The sequence below is a fragment of the Saccopteryx bilineata genome, chromosome 5 (assembly GCF_036850765.1).
Source record: "Saccopteryx bilineata isolate mSacBil1 chromosome 5, mSacBil1_pri_phased_curated, whole genome shotgun sequence".
Classification (NCBI taxonomy): domain Eukaryota; kingdom Metazoa; phylum Chordata; class Mammalia; order Chiroptera; family Emballonuridae; genus Saccopteryx; species Saccopteryx bilineata.
The window spans coordinates 237,351,890-237,371,929 of NC_089494.1; the positions used below are offsets into that span (position 1 = coordinate 237,351,890).

Consider the following 20,040-nt stretch of genomic DNA (forward strand, 5'->3'; position numbering starts at 1 on the left):
GACCGGGATCCACCCGGCACGCCCACCATGGGGTGACGCTCTGCCCACCAGGGGGCGATGCTCTGCCCATCCTGGGCGTCGCCATATTGCGACCAGAGTCACTCTAGCGCCTGAGGCAGAGGCCACAGAGCCATCCCCAGCGCCCGGGCCATCTTTGCTCCAATGGAGCCTTGGCTGCGGGAGGGGAAGAGAGAGACAGAGAGGAAAGCGCGGCGGAGGGGTGGAGAAGCAAATGGGCGCTTCTCCTGTGTGCCCTGGCCAGGAATCGAACCCGGGCCCTCCGCACGCTAGGCCGACGCTCTACCGCTGAGCCAACCGGCCAGGGCAGTAGTTTGTTTTTTTTATAGTCTGGCCCTCCAACTGTCTGAGGGACAGTGAACTGGCCCCCTGTGTAAAAAGTTTGGGGACCCCTGCTCTAAAGGCTCCCATTTTGCATCTCCAACAAATACTGTTCAAAGGGTCAATGAATACATTTATTTCTTTTTAAATTTTACTCAGTAGGCCTGACCTGTGGTGGCGCAGTGGATAAAGCGTCAACCTGGAAACACTGATGTTGCTGGTTCAAAACCCTGGCTTCCCTTTTCTCTCTCTCTCTCTCTCTCCCAATCTCTCTCTCTCTCTCTCTCTCTCTCTCTCCTATAAAATGAATAAATAAATAAAAATAATTTGAAAAAAAAAAAAAAGCCTGACCAGGTGGTGGCGCAGTGGATAGAGCGTCGGACTGGGATGCGGAAGGACCCAGGTTCGAGACCCCAAGGTCGCCAGCTTGAGCGCGGGCTCATCTGGCTTGAGCAAAGAGCTCACCAGCTTAGACCCTAGGTCGCTGGCTCCAGCAGGGGGTTGCTCGGTCTGCTGAAGGCCCGCGGTCAAGGCACATGTGAGAAAGCAATCAATGAACAACTAAGAAGTCGCAACGCGCAACAAAAAACTGATGATTGATGCTTCTCATCTCTCTCCGTTCCTGTCTGTCTGTCCCTGTCTATCTCTGCCTCTGTAAAACAAACAAACAAACAAACAAAAAAGAAAACCCTGGCTTGCCTGGTCAAGGCACATATGGGAGTTGATGCTTCCTGCTCCTCCCCCTTCTCTCTCTCTCTCTCTTTCTCTCCCCCCTCCTCTCTAAAATGAATAAATAAATTAATTAATTAAAATAAATAAATAAATTTTACTCAGAGGAGAAATTTCCATTGAAACATTATACTTATAAAATTATGCATTCATTTAGGGGACACACCTCCACAATATACATTTTTAAAATCATACATTCTAAATTTTAACCATATTTTAATTTTCATTCCTTATAGTAGCATGTCATATTCTATTTTTTTTTTTTTTTACAGAGACAGAGAGAGGAGTCAGAGTGAGGGATAGACAGGGACAGAGACAGGAATGGAGAGATGAGAAGCATCAATCATTAGTTTTTCATTGCGCATTGCAACACCTTAATTGTTCATTGATTGCTTTCTCATATGTGCCTTGACTGGGGGGCTACAGCAGAGCGAGTGACCCCTTGCTCAAGCCAGTGACCTTGGGCTCAAGCTGGTGAGCCTTGCTCAAACCAGATGAGCCTGCACTCAAGCTGGCTACCTTGGGGTCTCGAACCTGGGTCCTTTGCATCCCAGTCCGATGCTTTATCCACTGTGCCACCGCCTGGTCAGGCTCTTTTTTTTTTTGTGACAGAGACACAGAGAGAGACAGAGAGGGACAGATAGGGACAGACAGACAGGAAGGGAGAGAGATGAGAAGTATCAATTCTTTCTTGCGGCACCTTAGTTGTTCATTGATTGCTTTCTCATATGTGTCTTGATTTGGGGGCTCCAGCAAAGCGAGTGACCCCTTGCTCGAGCCAACAACCTTGGGCTCAAGCCAGCAACCATGGGGTCATGTCTATGGTCCCACACTAAAGCCAGCAACCTTGTGTTCAAGCTGGTGAGTCTGTGCTCAAGCCAGTGACCTCAGGGTTTTGAACTTGGGTCCTGTGCATCCCAGTCTAATGCTCTATCCACTGCTTCACCACCTGGTCAGGCAGCATATAGTCTTTTGATATTGGGTTCTTTCACTTAGTATAATATATTTGTGATTCATGCATGTTGTGTGTATCAATAATCCATTCCTGTTAATTGCTGAATATCCCATTTTATGGATGCACAGTTTATTTATCTATTTATCTATTGAATATATGTATACTTTCCAGTTTGGGGCAATTACATATAATAATGCTTATACAGAGAATTATTATTATTATTTTTTGTGTGTGTATTTTTCCAAAGTTAGAAGCAGGAAGGCAGTCAGACAGACTCCTGCATGCACCGATCGGGATCCACCCGGCATGCCCACCAGGGGGTGATGCTCTGTCCATCTAAGGCATTGCTCCACTGTGGCTGGAGCCATTCTAGTGCCTGAGGCAGAGACCATGGAGCTGTCCTTAGCGCCCAGGCCAACTTTGCTCCAATGGAGCCTTGGTGGTAAGAGGGGAAGAGAGAGATAGAGAGAAAGGAGAGGGGGAAGGGTGGAGAAGTAGATGGGTACTTCTCCTGTGTGCCCTGACCAGGAATCAAACCCGGGACTTCCACATGCTGGACTGACACTCTACCGCTGAGACTACTGGCCAGGGCCTTATTATTACAGTATAATTTTTTAGTGAGCGAAAGAGACAGACAAGAACAGATGGAGAGGACTGGAGAGAGATGAGAAGCATAAACTCATAGTTGTGGCATCTTAGTTTTTCATTGATTGCTTTCTCATATGTGCCTTGACAGGGGACTAGGCTGAGCTAGTAAACCTGTATTCAAGACAGTGACCTTGGGCTTCAAGCCAGTGACCATGGGGTCATGCCAGTGATCTTACTGTCAAGTCGGGTGAACCCATGCTCAAGTGGAGACCTCGGGGTTTTGAACACGGGCCCTCAGTGTCCCAGGTCAACACTCTATCCATTGTGCCACTGCCTGGTCAGGCTATACAGAGGATTATTTTACATTAAAAACTCTTTTTGTGGTGTGGATCATTATTTCCTCTACAAGTTTTGTAAAATTTAGTCTTTAGTATATAAAAATTCCTTTAAGCGGGGTACATTTGAACGAATGGCACTGTGAGTGTCAAACAAATATCTATATCATATATATATATATTTTTTGTATATATTTTTCTGAAGTTAGGAACGGGAGGCAGTCAGACAGATTCCCACATGCGCCTGACAGGGATACACCTGGCATGCCCACCAGGGGGCGATGCTCTGCCCATCTGGGGCATTGCTCCGTTGCAATCACAGCCATTCTAGCACCTCAGGCAGAGGCCATAGAGCCACCCCCAGTGCCCGGGCCAACTTTGCTCCAATGGAGCCCTGGCTGCAGAAGGGGAAGAGAGAGACAGAGAGGAAGGGGAGGGGGAGGGGTGGATAAGCAGATGGGCGCTTCTCCTGTGTGCCCTGGCCGGGAATCGAACCCGGGACTCCTGCACGCCAGGCCGATGCTCTATCACTGAGCCAACCGGCCAGGGCCTATATCATATTTATTGGCAATATTGTCATAGTAAATATTTAATAAATGTCTAGGGATGGGGAAAGGGGGAGTAGTCCTTGATTTGCAGCATTTTCCAGTTTCCATGATGTAAATATTCCTACCATGCCAATTTTAAAGTACAAATGTGAGATCACTGAATTTGAAGCTGGGAAGAGATGGACACAATTGGCCCTTGTAAGAAAGGAGCAAGTTTGAGCTGGCTCCAGCTCACTAATTATTGATAATGTAATTTTACAAGGTACATATCTAGAATAGAGAATATAGACTCAGAAATACAGTGTTGGAACATGCACCTTCTGAAAGACTGTTGGAACTTCTAAAACTTCTGATTCAGTTACTCATCTTTAGACATCATGTGATGACTTGAACTCTTGTATGTTAGAATAATTAACATTGAACTCTTCATAGAGGAGTGAAAAGGTTAAAAAAAATTAAAATATTATACATTGGTATTTTAAACACCCAGCAATATGTTTTTGAGGAAATATGTTTTGGATCAATTTTTAAAAAGTAAAGAGAAACACATAAATAAATAAATAAATAATGAACCCATTTCAAAACTTAGCAATACATGGTCATTCTGTATTGATAATGGTCCATCTTCTTTCATTTACACTACCATCCATTTTCCTTTCCCTGATGATGATGATGATGATGATGATGATTTTTTGAGAGAGAGAGAGAGAGAGACATGCAGGAAGGGAGAGAGATGAGAAGCATCAACTTGTAGTTGGGTCATTTTAGTTGTTCGTTGATTGTTTCTCATTGATTGAGCCTTGACTAGGGGGCTCAAGCCAAGCCAGTGTCCTCTTGCTCAAGCCAGTGACCTTGGGCTTCCAACCAGTGAACTTGGGATTGTGTCAATGACCTAATGCTCAAGCCGGCAACCCTGCAGTCAAGCTGGTGACCTTGCAGTTTTAAACCTGGGACCTAAGCATTTCAAGTCAAGGCTCTATCCACTGTGCCACCACTGGTTAGGCTCTTCTTGATTATTTTGAAGTAAATTCCAAACATCATATTGAATCTGTAATACTTTGTTATGTGTCTCTAAAAGAATTCTTTTTTATTTTTATTTTTTTGTATTTTTTCCTGAAGCTGGAAACGAGGAGGCAGTCAGACAGACTCCCGCATCCACCAGCATGCCACCAGGGGGCGATGCTATGCCCATCTGGGTCGTCACTCTGTTGCATCCAGAGCCATTCTAGCGCCTGAGGCAGAGGCCACAGAGCCATCGTCAGTGCCCGGGCCAACTTTGCTCCAATGGAGCCTTGGTTGCGGAAGGGGAAGAGAGAGACATAGAGGAAGGAGAGAGGGAGGGGTGGAGAAGCAGATGGGTGCTTCTCCTGTGTGCCCTGGTAGGGAATCCAACCCGGGACTCCTGCACACCAGTCCGACGCTCTACCACTGAGCCAACCAGCCAGGGCCAAGAATTCTATTTTTTTTTTTTTTTGTATTTTTCTGAAGCTGGAAACGGGGAGAGACAGTCAGACAGACTCCCACATGCGCCCGACCAGGATCCACCCGGCACGCCCACCAGGGGCGACGCTCTGCCCACCAGGGGGCGATGCTCTGCCCCTCCGGGGCGTCACTCTGCTGTGACCAGAGCCACTCTAGCACCTGAGGCAGAGGCCAAGGAGCCATCCCCAGCGCCCGGGCCATCTTTGCTTCAATGGAGCCTTGGCTGCGGGAGGGGAAGAGAGAGAGACAGAGAGGAAGGGGGGGTGGAGAAGCAGCGCTTCTCCTATGTTCCCTGGCCGGGAATCGAACCCAGGTCCCCCGCACGCCAGGCCGATGCTCTACCACTGAGCCAACCGGCCAGGGCCAAGAATTCTATTTTTAACAAAGCCGTAATAGTGTAATCATACAGAAAGAATTAACAGAAATTGTTTAATATCATCAAATATTCAGTTAGTGTTCATTTTCTTGACTGTCATAATTTTTGACAGTTTTTTTTTATTTATTTATTTTATTTATTCATTTTTAGAGAGGAGAGGGAAAGACAGAGAGAGAGAGAGAGAGAGAGAGAGAGAGAGAGGAGAGACAGAGAGAGAGAAGGGGGGAGGAGCTGGAAGCATCAACTCCCATATGTGCCTTGACCAGGCAAGCCCAGGGTTTCAAACCGGCGACCTCAGCAATTCCAGGTCGAAGCTTTATCCACTGCGCCACCACAGGTCAGGCATTTTTGACAGTTTTTTAACATAAGGATCCAAATAGATCTATAACTTGTGTTTTGGGTTTTTTTTGTGTGTGTGTATTTTTCTGAAGCTGGAAACGGGGAGGCAGTCAGACAGACTCCCGCATGCGCCCGACAGGGATCCACCAGCATGCCCACCAGGGGGCGATGCTCTGCCCATCTGCGGCGTCGCTCTGTTGCAACCGAGCCAGTCTAGTGCCTGAGGCAGAGGCCACGGAGCCATCCCCAGCGTCTGGGCCATCCTTGCTTCAATGGAGCCTTGGCTGAGGGAGGAGAAGAGAGAGACATAGAGGAAGGAGAGGGGGTGGGGTGGAGAAGCAGATGGGCGCTTCTCCTGTGTGCCCTGGCCGGGAATCAAACCCGGGACTTCTGTACACCAGGCCGACGCTCTACCGCTGAGCCAACTGGCCAGGGCTATAACTTGTGATTTTTAGTTGTTTTTTTACAAAAGATTTTTGTACCCAAAGGTTTTTTTAGAAAACTATTTTTAGTATTAAAGTTTTCAAGTTCAAGGGCCACTTAACTATGTTTTGCCTGAATAGTCAGGTTTTTTATTCTTCACTCAAAGATCTCTGTTGTGGGTGTTGATAGTCCTATTTTCTGCTGCTTTGCTTAATATATAGTGTTTCCTTTATCCCTCCTACCTCAATGCCCCACTCATATTTCAGGCTGGGACCTACTCCTAATTTAGAGCTCTCTTTCCTCCTTTTGCCAACTTGTATTATGAATTTACCTTTGCCACCCAGCTTAGTGTATCCCAAGGTTCTCTTTACCATGCCACAGTCACAGAGCTCCAGGGAAAAGCAACCTGGTCTCAACTCTCCAGGCAGAGGAGAACAGAAGCTCCATATCCATGCATGCTGCAAATGGCTTTTTCCAGTCTACCTGAATCATTACCAGCTAGAAGCAGCAGTCATTGGGACTTGGACATGAGCTGCAAAGTATAGAATGGTGACAACAATTCCAGTGCCATGCGGACTTTTCCTGTGGGGAACTTTCCTGGACTCCTGCTCCCTGTGACAGCTCCTAACAGACTGAACTGTGGTTGGGTTGCATTTTTCAGGGATTTGGCATGGTGTTGGGGCCAACTTGGACTTGGTGAACATGTTAAGGACACTACTCTTTTATGGATTTTTGCTGTATTGGCCACGAGTTAGCTTAAAGGCTTTTAATCACTGTAAAAAAAATAGAGGACTGGATGAAGAAGATGGGGCACATATACACCATGGTATACTATTCAGCTAGGAGAAATGATGACATCGGATCACTTACAGCGGAATGGTGGAGTCTTGGTAGCATTGTGCGGGGTGAAATAAGCGAATCAGAAAAAAACAGGAACTGCAGGATTCCATACATTGGTGGGACATAAAAGCGAGACTAAGAGGCATGGACAGGAGTGTGGTGGTTACAGGGGGTTGGGGGAGGGAAGGAGGGAGAGGGGGAGGGGGAGGGGTACAGAGAGAACTGGATGGAGGGTGGCGGAGGACGATCTCTCTTCGGGTGTTGGGTATGCAACAGAACTAAATGACAAGATAACCTGGAAATGTTTTCTTTGAATGTATGTACCCTGATTTATTGATGTCACCCCATTAAAATAAAAATTTATTTATTAAAAAAAAAGTTTTCAAGTTAATATACAAAAGTAGAGGAAATATAATAGTAAACTAAAACTTAGCTTCAACAATATAACTATGGTCACAACCACAACCTCTGTGAGATTTGAAGGAAATCCTAGGACTCTTATTATTTCATCTATAAATATAGCACTCTATATCTCTAAAGATAAGATTTTTAATTTAACAAATGACTGCTTGTTAAATAAATGTATTGGCTGCTTGAACAGGAAAAGAGATATAGTTGGTGTGGGTATGCATTGCATGTACATTATTTGTGCGTGTTCATGTGCGTGTGTGATGAACGGGCAATTGTCTAGGGTTCTGCTATACCATCTAGTACCACTTAACTTTTCAGAAACTTCTTCTTCTTCTTCTTTTTTTTTTTTTGTATTTTTCTAAAGTGAGAAGAAGGAAGACAGAGAGACAGAATCTCCCATGCACCTGACCAGGATCTACCTGGCATGACCAGCAGGGCGCAATGCTCTGCCTATCTGGGGCATTGCTCCGTTGCAACAGGAGCCATTCTAGTACCTGAGGCAGAGGCCACAGTGCCATCCTCAGTGCCTGGACCATCTTTGCTCCCATGGAGCCTTGGCTGTAGGAGGGAAAGAGAGAGAGAGAGAGAAAGGAGAGGTGGGAGGGGTGGAGAAGCAGATGGGTGCTTCTCCTGTGTGCCCTGGTCTGGAATTGAACCTGGGATTTCCACCCACTGGGCCGATGCTCTACCGCTGAGCCAACTGGCCAGGGCCTCAGAAACTTCTTACCATTACAAACAGTAGAAATGCAGATTGCCCCGTTATGCAACTGCCACCCCCTTTCTCAGCTTTACTTAACTTCTAGTGTCTCTTTTTCTATTCCCTAGTAGCATTAGGTGAATGGCTTGGCAAGTTTTAGATGGAACAGTCACCAAATCTCATATTAATTAATTAATTAATTAAAAAATTTTTGGTATTTCTCTGAAGCTGGAAACGGGGAGAGACAGTCAGACAGACTCCCGCATGCGCCCGACTGGGATCCACCCGGCACGCCCACCAGGGGCGCTCTGCCCACCAGGGGGCGATGCTCTGCCCCTCCGGGCATCTCTCTGTTGCGACCAGAGCCACTCTAGCGCCTGGGGCAGAGGCCAAGGAGCCATCCCCAGCGCCCAGGCCATCCTTGCTCCAATGGAGCCTCGGCTGTGGGAGGGGAAGAGAGAGACAGAGGAAGGAGAGGGGGAGGGGTGGAGAAGCAGATGGGCGCTTCTCCTGTGTGCCATGGCCGGGAATCGAACCCGGGACTTCTGCACGCCAGGCCGACGCTCTACCACTGAGCCAACCGGCCAGGGCTTAATTTATTTTTTGACAGAGACAGAGTCAGAGAGAGGGACAGATAGGGACAGACAGAAAGGAAGGGAGAGAGATGAGAAGCATCAGTTCTTCGTTGAGGTACCTTAGTTGTTCATTGATTGCTTTCTCGTATGTGCCTTGACCTATACATGGGGCTATACAGCATAGCGAGTGACCCCTTTCTCAAGCCAGTGACCTTGGGCTTCAGGCCAGCAACCATGGGGTCATGTCTATGATCCCATGCTCAAGCCAGCAACTCTGCACTGAAACTGGTGACCCCATGCTCACCATGAGCTGGCTTGTGTGCATGAGCTTGCACACAAGCCAGTGACCTCCAGGTTTCAAACCTGGGTCCTTTGTGTCCCAGTCCAATGCTCTATCCACTGCACCACTGCCTGGGCATGCTATCCAAGTCACTGCCTGGTCAGGCTGTCCAAGTCTCAATGTATAAAAGCAGCTAGTGATTCAGTGGGTCAACACCCCTACTTGAGAGATTCTTTTGGTGATTCTCCCTATTTGGGGAAAAGGGAACATTCTCTACCCTCCCTCACAACATGAGAGAGACTGCTCTATTTAGAACATTGCAATCCTCTCAAAGGGTAACTTTACCCTTTTTACAATACTGCCTTCCCCCAAAAAGGTGATGTTCATTTATTCCTGTCTTTGCCTTATATGAAGGCTAATTAGAGAAGCTGGCCCTTTCTGTCTCATGTGATATTGCAAGCAGATAGATCTTGGGCCAGTATGCAGTCTATACAATGCTTGATTGGGGTTCACACATATGGCTGGCAAGTTTGTGCTTGCTGTTGGTGGAGGCTTTTGTTCCTCTCCACACGGGCTTTTTCATAAGGCTGCTTGAGTGGAGTGACATGGAGACAAGCTTCCCCCAGAGAAAGCAATCCAAGAGGATGAGGTGGAAAGCTGCAAACAGTGCCTTTCTGACCTAGTCTCAGAAGTCATACACCTTCACCTGTTTTCTACAGGTTATACAGAGTGCCCCTGATTCAAAGGGCTGGAGGAGACTACATTTCCAGAGGTTAGGTCACTGGGGGTATCTTGGAAGCTGAGCCACTAGGGATCCTAATATCTTGATTTTCCAGTAATTTATTTTATAAAGCAAGTATGGATAATTTTGCAACAACCTGTACAAGTCTACTTTTGTACTGTACACAAAATACATAAACACAGATGTGTCCTCAAATAACATATGTGCACATGGGTTGTGTTGGGCAAATAAGTTTGTAAAATCTATATTTTCTAAGTTTGCTCACTTTTATTGTTAAAAATGGCGCTGCGATTCAGTGTTGGCTTCTCCCTGAAGTGCGGTTTGTGTGAGACCACTGTGTAGAAATGGCTACTAGGCTCTGTTTCCTTCCTTCCTTCCTTCCTTCCTTCCTTCCTTCCTTCCTTCCTTCCTTCCTTCCTCCCTCCCTCCCTCCCTCCCTCCTTCCTCCCTCCCTCCCTCCCTCCTTCCTTCCTTCCAAAAAAAAATAAAAATAAAAAGGTGCTGAATGGCACTGCCAGGTGAAACTGCTAATTACCTTCCTGCTTGGGAAGGGTCACTGTTATGCTAATGTTGCTGGAAGAGGGGTTTTCGTGCCAAGAAAAGTTTGTGAAGAAGCAGAAGGAGGAAGAGGAAGCCAAGTTGGCAGGGTGCTGAAGGAAGCCAGTTTTGTAGAGTAAGAAGCCATGTTGGCAGATGGGAACCAGAGGGGCGAGGGGCATTGTGAGCTCTGCTGAGACTGGTAGGGGCCTTTGATTCTAGGAAAAACTAGAAGAGTCAGTGGCTTTGGGAGCCCTGAATGGAAAGGGAAGTGTTTCTCTGTTTTACTCGTCAGCTGGTTGTGAGGCTAGAATAAAGGAATGGTCCACCATTTTTTGGCTCCACTGTTTCTTTGCTGTCTGCCCAAATCTAATGGGAACCTGCATGTGCATGGCCACAGTGGCCCCTGGCTATATAGGTGCATTCAAGCATAGGAGGCTATCTGTTCCACTGATTAAAAGACTCTCTGTTACAGGGTCAGACCATGAGCTTCATTAAGGCACTAGATTACACCTCAACATCTCAGAATTTGAGTAAATAGAGTTTAAGACTGCAGATTAAGAGCCAAGTAGCTTGACTTCTACTTTTAATCTGTTAATTAACTAGGAAACACTTTGAGTTTTACTAGAAACCTTTAATTTTCTAGAAACATTTACCTGTGTTCAACAGCCACTTTAAAAAACTCTTGCAGATTATACTAATTTTCTGAAGGTGATTCAGCTAGCTGAGGTCATTAACCAAATAGCTGAGCTGGAAGTCTGGGTAGGTGAAAATCACCAAGTCCCAGTAAGGAAGACAGCTAACTTTCACTTCTCTTGCAGGACAAGCAAAGAGGCCTCTTTGTGAAATCTTTGGAAGTCCACTTTTACCATTGGTCCTATTTTAAAGTTTGTCAACTCACGAACCTTAAAAAATAGAGTACCCCTACATTTTGCCAAATTAGAAAATTTCCTGGGCTCCAAACGTTTAGCAGTGAGACTAAGGAGGCCAGAGGAGGAAGCAGCAACTTGGTCTAAAAAGAAGTGGGGTGATTACCCCACAAATATCAATAGTACGCTATTCCTGCCCCTGAAATCAAAGTAACAAAGGCTTAGGCAGACTTGCCTACCAACAGCTTTCCTCTTCCCATCCCCCACTATCTCCCGACCAGCAAGTGGTACTCCTTTTGAGCTTAATTTTTTAGCCAGCTTCCTGGGTGTAAATTTGCTAGGGTCAAGGGGATCAATACGGCCACATTCTACGTGCTTTTGTACGTAAGACAAAATCCTCTATATTTAATTTTCACCTGGTCCTGAGCGATCAAACACAGAATTTCTGCAGTAGTACCGTGTCTCAGCACACATTGACCCGAGCCCACCTCCTGCGCTGTTCTAGACTCCAATCGAGGACAGTCATCAGCTTAAGCAAATTGGGAAGCAATGGAGGGGAAATTGTCCACCGAGGACAAACGAAAGATACCCGGAGCGGTTAAAAGCCCCGAGGCCTCGCCCCACTCAACCGGAACTGCAACCCCCTCACTCCGCCCCCCAAGTATCGTGACTCTCGCGTCGGTCCCGCCTCCCCGGACGCACTAGGCAGGCGCATAGTGCGCGCATGCTCAGCAGGCCGACAGCTGGGGTCTCGAGTCGCTGCAAACTGTTGCGCCGCCGCCCGCGGAAGCGGGCAGATCCGGGTCTCGTGGCTAATAGTGACGTGGTCAATCGCACCAAAACAGAGGGGAGGAAGCCCGAGGCCGGGAGCAGCAGCCGCAGCGTTCCGGAAGCTCCAGGCGGTCTTTCTGCCGAGTCTGGGTCCGGGCCCCCGTCCTCCCCGCCCCGTCGGTTGTTGTCTGGGCGGGTGAGTGTCTCCACTTCGGCCCACCTTCTCCTCGCTCCGGGTTTTCCTGGGGGGTCCTCAGGCTCTCGCAAACTGCGGTGGCTGCGGCAGAGCGGGGCTGCTTCTTGGGCTCAGTGGTTCCCGGCGAGGCTGGCGACTCTGCACCGGGAGGAGCCAGCTGCTGCCGAGCCCACGTTCCCCGGCGATGAGCGAGACAGAAAGCCTGCAATTTGGCTTTCTCTGCAGGAAACCAGAGTCAGGGCTTGGCAGGAAAGTGGACGGTAGTCCCGGGTGGTTTTATTTTTAGGGCAAGGCAGTCAAGTCGGGTGGAGGCGTCTAGTGGAGTAAAGAGAGATTCGTAACGTAGCTGGAAGGAGAAACCCACAAATCCTGAAATTCACATTATACCTTTGCCGGGTTAGTGGAAGACGCTAGGATGCGTTCTTTGTTGTGATTGATGCGACAGGAAAGCTGCCATTCAGAAAGCGAGAGCTTTTTATCCTTCATTGTGTTCCGAATTTAAAGGATTCCTTTTTTTTTCTGTTTGTTCAGTAAGTGGAACCAGAGCTGGCAGTAAAGAAAGAGGTAGCACCTTTTACTGGAACGATTCTGTCCGGTAAACTGGTTACCGGAGTACCTAAAGTCGCACGTCGCCGTTTAAAGCCAAAGTTTTTAAAAAAGTGTCTTTCTATGTGTGTGAAGATTTTAGCCCAGATGATGTTTGTTAGCTGTAGAAAGTCAATAGAATGTTTTTAGTTGTCCTAATTTGTAAAATCGAGGATGTGTTATCAAGAGAGTCGGATGAGCTTAACGGACGTTAACGGTGTTTGTTGAAGAGAGACCTTCATTTTTTGTTACTCTCAGAAATCGTTGGCAGCTGTGCCAACAGTAACTTGGACGGCAGCAACTGTCTCAGCTGTGTTAGTCTTGATATCCTTAGGAAGGAAGCGCTCTCCCTGCCCAGCTCTGTGGAGGTGGCAGAAAGCTTGTGTTCCTTTCCGCTTCAGGTGGCTGGCCACGCAGATTCCGCTAGTGGAGCCTGCTGCCAGCCTTGCCAGCCTCCACACCCCTCGAGGGCACGAAGGAGACCTGAAGACCAAACCTCCTTTTTATGCTAACTTGGTTTTTAAAAAGAACATCATCCCCTGCCCCAAAAAATCATTAATTGAGGTGTTTCTTTGGTAAACGACAAGAAAGAAAAATGGAAGTATATGCTAACTGATTGCCCCTTATCAAATACAGGAAGAGTTCTTATGAATTGAGATTACTACCTTGTAATCAGCTCTTGTATGGTGTAACATGGACCTCTTCTTAACAAATTTCTTCCTCCTGTTTGGGCAATTGAGGATTTTTTGGTTTGTTTGTTTTTTTTAGATTTAAAAATTTTATTTATTGACCACTGAGGTGACATTGGTTAATAAAATTATACAGGTTTTAGGTGCACAATTCTACAACACATCATCTGTATGTTGTATTGTGTGTTCACCACCTCAAGTCAAGTCGACCTCCATCAGTATCTATCCTCCTGCCATCTGCCTCCACCTTCCCCCAACCCCCACTCCCTTTTCGGCCCTGGAGGTCTTTTTTCTTAATACCACTGTTGGAATCCTGTTGATTTAGAAAAATGAGATTGTTTTCTTGTAGTTCTTTTTTTTTTTTAACCTTTTATGCTAACACATACCTGAATATTTTTGCTTCCACAAAATAATTGGTAATAATTGAGCAAAATGTTAACTGAAGCAGATAAACAGAAAAGAGGAAAAGTCATTAATATTCCTGCCATCGATAGGTCACCAAAGTGTTAGCTGCAGATTTTGGCTTTTCAGACTTCTTTTTGGCCTTTATATATTTTATTAAAAAAATGGTATTCAAAGAAAAAAAAGCATATGCTTTTCTGTAACCTGCTTTTTCAGATATGGACTTTTGGATCTTAACTTTTAGGGAACATCACTGTATGTTTACCAGACCGTAATGATTTAAATGGTGGTTTTAAAAGCTTTCCCAATGCTGTCCAGCTTGTCTGGGCTTGCAGCAATAAGGTCCTGAAAATTTTTACTTTATAGTCATACTCAGTTTGCTTTATTAACACTGAGTCTTGATGTGTGTCCATTTGGTCCATGCATTATGGGTGGTGCCAAAAGGAAGTGGCCCCTTCACCTCAGCTTCAAAGGATAAGTACATATTACAAAGTAAACTAAATATGCTGATAACCCATTTGGGTTTCCATTAGTCAGAAATTTAGCTAAATCTTTAAATCTGTATTTTCATTTTGTAGCTCTTGGGTAACATCAGTCCCAGATGCTTACTATGCATTATGTGACTTAATTTGATCTGCCTTACAGTTTGTTCAATATATATTCTAGATTTGTCCACTTTTTCCCATATCTACTGACATCCCGTTTGCCAGCTATCGCCTCGCACCTTGCCAACTGCAGTAACCAGCTGGGCTGCTTGCTTCCACTTTAACTTTTTTTTTTTTTTTTTTAACTAGGATAGAGAGAGAGAGTCAGAGAGAGAGATAGATAGACAGGAACAGAGAGAGATGAGAAGCATCAATCATCAGTCTTTCATTGTGACACCTTAGTTGTTCATTGATTGCTTTCTCATATGTGCCTTGACTGTGGGGCTACAGCAGACCAAGCAACCCCTTGCTCTAGCCAGCGACCTTGGGTCCAAGCTGGTCAACTTGGCTCAAACCAGATGAGCCCGTGCTTCAGCTGGCGACCTTGTGGTCCCGAACCTGGGTCCTCCACATCCCAGTCCGATGCTCTGCCCACTGCGCCACCATCTGGTCAGGTCCACTTTAGCTTTTTATGTTTCATGCCCTTTTCCATAGCCTAAGACTTCCTTTAAAATGTAAATTAGATTGTCATCCCTTTGGTTAACAAAATTTTATTTCTTTTTAAATTGAATTTATTGGGGTGTTATTGGTTGCTAAAATTACATAGGTTTCAGGTGTACAATTCCATTATACATTATATTGTGTGTTCACCACCCAAGTCAAGTCTTCTTTTACCATCTATCCCCCCTTTACCCTGTTCTACCTCCCTCCAACCCCTTTCCCTCTTGTAATTCTCATACTGTTGTCTGTGTCTATGAGGATTTTTTTTCCTTTGCTTAATCTCTTCACCTTTTTCACCAGCCCTCTAACCCCATCCCCTCTGACAGCTGTCAGTTTATTCTCCATATGTGTGAGTCTGTTTCTATTTTGTTTTGTTGGTTTATTTTGTTTGATTCCACATATAAATGAGTGGTACTTGTCTCTCTCTGACTGGCTTATTTCATTTAGTGTACACAGATAAAGTTAGCCAGGCTTGAAAACTAGGAAGAGAGGAAAGATAATCAGTAAGGTAAAATTCCTTTTTTTTTGGGGGGGGTTTGTATTTTTCCAAAGTTGGAAATGGGGAGGCAGTCAGACAGACTCCCGCATGCGCCCGACCGGGATCCACCCAGCACACCCACCAGGGGGCGATGCTTTGCCCATCTGGGGCGTCGCTCTGCCGTAATCAGAATCATTCTAGTGCCTGAGGCAGAGGCCACAGAGCCATCCTCAGCGCCCAGGCCAACCAAGATTCCTTTCTTTTTTATGGCTGAGTAGTATTCCATTTGTCACCTTTGTTGAAAGCTTCCCCTCACATTCAGAATAAAATCCAGACTGCTTACCAGAGCTGGCCAGGCACTGCATATTTTGTCACTAGATCAGTGTGGTGGAGCCTTCCTTTGTTTCAGCCTCACTAGTATTGTCCCTGGAACTTGCCAGTCTTGCTCCTGCCTAGGGCATTTTGCACTTGCTGTTGTCCCCTACGACTTCACTACTCTTACCCCAGATCTTGCTGCCGATTCCGTGATGTAATGCAGGTCTTAGTTCAGATGTAGCCTCTTTAAGGAGATTGCCCTGCATTGAACTCTATTCTCTTGTTTTCTGCCTAATATTTGTCACTGTTTGGAATTTCCTTGTTTTTATTTTTATTTTTTTTAGTGAGAGAGACAGACAGACAGGAGTGGACAGAGATGAGAAGCATTACTTGTTACAGCACTTTAGTTGTTCATTGATTGCTTTCTCATATGTTCCTTAACTGGGGAGCTACAACTGAGCCAGTGACCGCTTGGTCAATCCAGTGACCTTTGGGCTCAAGCCAGTGACTATGGGGTCATGTTTATGACCCCATGTTCAAGCTGGCTACCCCGTGCTCAAGCCGGTGACCTTGGGGTTTCAAACCCGGGTCCTAGCGTCCCAGGCTAACGTTCTGTCCACTGTGACACCGCCTGGTCAGGCATGCCTGCTTTCTTAATCACTATGCCCTGCTGTCTTTGAACTTAGAACTGTACACAGCATTTTGGCAAGCCATGTTTTTTTTTAAGGGTAAGAGAATGTTTTCTGTCCCATTTCCAATCCTATCCTTAATGAAGTCTATTGTTTTATTGGTCTTTTTGTCAGAAGGTGTACAGCTGAGAGATGACCGCAAGAAACATTCTGCAAAGCCTCCTAGGTCTTTTTGCTTTGCTATTATGAGTAATCAACCTACTGAGCTTTAAGTAAATTTGGAGTATTTTCTCCTTCCTGTACATTCATTACCTTGCATTCCATACATCAAAGCCCATCTAATGCTTCTGCCTCATTGTACAGTTATTTGGATTTTTCCTACATATTCTCCATTGATTTGGATGTTTTACTATTTGGACTACTATTGGATCATTGTAAACTGAATACATTTCTCACTGCAAGATCCTTTTCCAAATGAATTTTAAAAAATGGTAAATTTGATTATTGCATTGATATTTTTGTGGAGAGACAATCCAGAGAAATACTGGTTGTCTTTCCTCTCTTCCTAGTCTTTAAGCCTGGCTGTTTATCTGTGGAGTTAGGTCACATACGACCTTTACCAGAGCTCTATCCTAACCCACCTTAGGCTTCTGTAAACAGCTATATGAAACATCACTTTACATTCCGTATTTGTCTGTGGCTGTCTGCCCTATTTGACTGTGAGGCCCTTTGAGGTCAGGGAGGACTAATTCGGCTTGTTGATGGAATCAATAAAGAAAAATCTCAACTTTATTCTATATCTGTAAAAAACAGCACATTGCTAAAAATAATTATTGTAATACTCTTTCATGTAATCTAGTAGGACTTAGAAGAAAAACCTCAATATAAGACACTAAATTGTCTAAATGGATAATAATAAATAATGATATATTAGTATACGGGTTATAAAAGTTTGGCTGAAAATTAAGCACCCCCAACTGTTCTTTGTTACATTGTGGGTTTTTTTATTTTTATTTATTTATTTTTATTTTTATTTATTTATTTATTTTTTTCATTTTTCTGAAGCTGGAAACAGGGAGAGAGACAGTCAGACAGACTCCCGCATGCGCCCAACCGGGATCCACCTGGCACGCCCACCATGGGGCTACGCTCTGCCCACCAGGGGGCGATGCTCTGCCCATCCTGGGCGTCGCCATGTTGCGACCAGAGCCACTCTAGCGCCTGAGGCAGAGGCCATCTTTGCTCCAATGGAGCCTTGGCTGCGGGAGGAGAAGAGAGAGACAGAAAGGAAAGCGCGGCGGAGGGGTGGAGAAGCAAATGGGCGCTTCTCCTGTGTGCCCTGGCTGGGAATTGAACCCGGGTCCTCCGCACGCTAGGACGTTGAGCCAACCGGCCAGGGCCTGTGGGTTTTTTAAAAATTTTATTTTTCCGAAGCTGGAAACGGGGAGGCAGTCAGACAGACTCCCGCATGCGCCCAACCGGGATTCACCCGGCATGCCCACCAGGGGGCGATGTTCTGCCCATCTTGGGGCCTCGCTCTGCTGCAATCAGAGCCATTCTAGCGCTTGAGGCAGAGGCCACAGAGCCATCCTCAGCGCCTGGGCAAACTTTGCTCCAATGGAGCCTCGGCTGCGGGAGGGGAAGAGAGAGACAGAGAGGAAGGAGAGGGGGAGGGGTGGAGAAGCAGATGGGTGCCTCTCCTGTGTGCCCTGGCCAGGAATCTAACCCGGGACTTCCACACGCCAAGCTGACGCTCTACCACTGAGCCAACTGGCCAAGGCCTGATTTATTAATTTTGGACATTAATGTAGTTTTGTTTTCATCATTATAAATACATTTTTTAAAAATTGTTTTTGTGGGGCCTTACAGATACCACTCTTTTAAAAAAAAATTTTCATTTATTGATTTAGCAGGAGAGAGAGTGGCAGGAACATCATCTGTTCTTGTATGGCCCTGACCAGGGATCGAACTGGCAACCTCCATGCTTCCTGACAGCGCTCTAACCAACCAAGCCATCTGGCTAGGGCTTCACTGTTATAAATATTATGATGAACCATGGCTTTAAATAGTTAACCCAAGCTCTGAATAATTAGAGTAACCAGTCTAATTACAAAATAAGTCACATTTAAGCTAGTTTAGTGATTTGAAATGTAGTGATTTTAATAGTAACTTAACAAGTATAGACAATATACAAATATTGATCAACTTACGACCATTCGACTTTACAACCACAGTCGCTAACCATGACTGCTCTGCATCTGGCAGCACAAGCGTTGTCCAGCTGGGCGTACAACAGTGCAGACCAGCTTCCGGCAGCACTACCATCTCCGCGTGCACCATTTAATTGTTATCCCAGACTCTGTACAGCAATTTGTGTTTTGTGTCTTGGGTATTTTTCATCAAACCCCTCCCAAGATGTCTACCAAGAGGAAATTGTCTTTGCAAATATTAAACCAGTTGTACTGGTAATGCAGTGTTTTACTTAAACCTGACGAATGTAAAAATAAGAAACAAAATGGTGTAGAGATGATACAAATGGCATAAAATGAACAAAGAAAATTATGATATATAACAATAATGAAAGAAAATTATGATAAACTATGACTTAAAGATTTTTATATCATTTCACAGTACTGTCCATATAGTCTACTCAATTTACGACCAAATTGTGTTACGACCGGTCTGTTGGAACCAATTGTGGTTGTAAGTCGAGCACTAGCTGTACATACTTTTGCAATACTACCAAATTTATAGGAAGGTTTCTAATAGAAGTTGCCTGTGAGGAGAGGAGATTACCTTTTATTTTTGGGGTTTTATTATTTTTAAAAAACCTTCCTGTGAATTTTAAAACTATTAAAATTCCTGGTCTATTAGCTCAGTCTCTTAAGAGCATCATCTGAAACAAGGATGCAGGTTTGATCCCCAGTCAGACACACATGGGAAGCAACCAAAAAATGTACAACTGAGTGGAACGACAAATGCTTCCCTTCCTTCTCCCCTCTATTTCTCTCCCCCTCTCTCTCCCCTCCTCTCTCTCTCCTTTCCTATCTCTGTCTCTCTAAAAATCAGTAAAAGTTAAGACCTGGCTGGATAGCTCTGGAGCGTTGCCCCAGAACTTAGCGGTTGCCAGTTCCATCCCCAGTCAGAGCACATATAGGAGCAGCTTGATGTTCCTGTCTCTCCCTACCTCTCTCTCAAAAAACAAAACAAAACACTATAAATGCGTTTTGCTTTTAAAATTAAATTCAACTCTATTAAAAAGTGTATATTTTTCTAAACTAAAATAACTTTTAGGTCTATAGTTGTGTTTATATTTTATTTATAACATTTTAAACTTAAGTGCATTTGTTTTGGAGAAAGTTCCCTTCTTGTTGCTTATTTTCATATTGAGTTTTCATTTCCTTTTTAAAACTTAGGTCAAAGCACTGATGTGAGTTTCATCTTTGTAAAAATACAAATTCAAGTTGGTTTTTGCTTGACTGCACTCATTGACGAGTGGTACAGGTGCAACACTTGCAAAGTTGACCAGCTAATAAAGATTCTTCAAATCAAGTTAGGGATGCAGTAAGCATCTTCATGGTATATGCACCAGACTTAGAAGTTAGTGTTCTGGCTGCTATCTTATTTTCTTTTACAATATACTTAAGAAAAGAAAGAAAAAGTTAATTTATTTTAAGATATGTATTTTGTTGCTCTTTGCAAAGGTAATGTTGCAACTGACTTGTTTTAAATTTTGAACACTTGAAATTTCTGCTGTTTGTTCAG

The 20,040-nt window shown here is 45.0% G+C and overlaps 1 protein-coding gene across 1 annotated transcript in view; it reads left to right on the forward strand.

The window, feature by feature from the left end:
• The first annotated feature begins 11,783 nt into the window (after nt 1–11,783).
• Nucleotides 11,784–20,040, forward strand: part of SMIM14 (small integral membrane protein 14) — an 83,373-nt gene continuing 75,116 nt past the window's right edge. Inside the window, exon 1 of the mRNA XM_066279823.1 lies at nt 11,784–12,032. The gene's annotated coding sequence lies outside the window, so the exon portion shown is untranslated. The remainder of the gene's footprint in view (nt 12,033–20,040) is intronic.